The sequence below is a fragment of the Octopus bimaculoides genome, chromosome 6, assembly GCF_046866305.1.
Source record: "Octopus bimaculoides isolate indiv1 chromosome 6, ASM4686630v1, whole genome shotgun sequence".
In the NCBI taxonomy this organism is placed as follows: Eukaryota; Metazoa; Mollusca; class Cephalopoda; order Octopoda; family Octopodidae; genus Octopus; species Octopus bimaculoides.
Window position 1 is genome coordinate 111763191 of NC_142933.1, and position 1245 is coordinate 111764435.

Below are 1245 nucleotides of genomic sequence, written 5' to 3' on the forward strand. Positions count from 1 at the left end.
CACCTCTGGAAATATGGGTGTTTCGTTCAACACCCTTAACTAACCCTTATTCAGGGAACTTTTGAGCGGGTTGGGCTACTCTACCTGAAGACAATTGTAACTGGGCCCCACCTGCGAGGTCATGCGCTGTTTATCTTGATATGAGACCACCATATGTTTCGCAGACAACGAGCGGCATCGCGCCGCGCCGCACCGCATCCCTTTCAGTACGTGGTGGTCAGTAGTTGTAGTAGCAAATACCGAAACCCTGGGCGGGGGATCACTCGGCTCGTCCGTCGATGAAGAGCGCGGCTATCCGCGTGAACTGATGCGATTTGCAGGACTCAGTGAACATCGACACCTCGAACACACAATGCGACCCCGGGATCCCATCATCCCGGAGCCCCGTCCGGTCGAGAGGCGGTCACGACTCGAAAACGCCGTCCGCCGCAGTCAAGGGTTGTGATGCATGTGCCTGGTGTATCCTTTTCAGATGAGTAGTGATGATAGGAATATTAAGCTTCGTATATTTCTACCCCAATGTCACTTTGATGGGCTGCGTTGCTCTCTCACTCAATACTAATGATAATAATAATAATAATAATAATAATAATAATAATAATAATAATAATAATAATAATAATAATGATAATGATTTCATTTATTTGCCACAAGTGTGAAGGATGAGGAGGACAATACAAAGACACATAAAGTATGGGGGTTTACATATAATGAAATGATAAGAAAAGAGAAAGTAAGTCTACATTGAAAAAGAAGGGACATATGCATAACATACAAAGGAATTTTTAAAAAAAAAGGTGAAGGGGAAGATGATAGAGATGTAACAGGAAGGCCTCTAGGGATAATCGAGGAACCCTACTGTCCGGGATTTCCCTGAAACCTCAGAGCAAGTGCCCTCTCCAATTCCTTCTCTGCGACTCACAGGTCTACACTTTTCGCAACTTTCACCCACCTTTCAATAAACACACTCGAGGACAGCATTTCCCTCTCCACTCTCAATTTCCGTTTCAAATGAAACTTGATGAAGTCAATGAGAGCTATACCAAAGAGGAATGTATCTATCCTCATACCTTTCAGCCTTGCCCACCAAACAACCTCTTTTGTCACAGCCACCAGGCAAAGGAAAACTGCCTTGCCTGCCCGATGTAAGGAGTGCGGCAGTGTGATCATCACTACAGACTCGGCCGACAGACGGATCCATTCCACGCGTGACAGAAGCTGTTAAACATAACCTCACAAGTCAGT

General features: G+C 45.4%; 1 non-coding gene across 1 annotated transcript; it reads left to right on the forward strand.

Moving 5' to 3' along the window:
* Positions 1–243: 243 nt before the first annotated feature.
* On the forward strand, positions 244–402 carry LOC128248205 (5.8S ribosomal RNA). The gene has a single exon (XR_016242429.1). It is a non-coding gene; the product is annotated as a 5.8S ribosomal RNA (ribosomal RNA).
* Positions 403–1245: the final 843 nt, after the last annotated feature.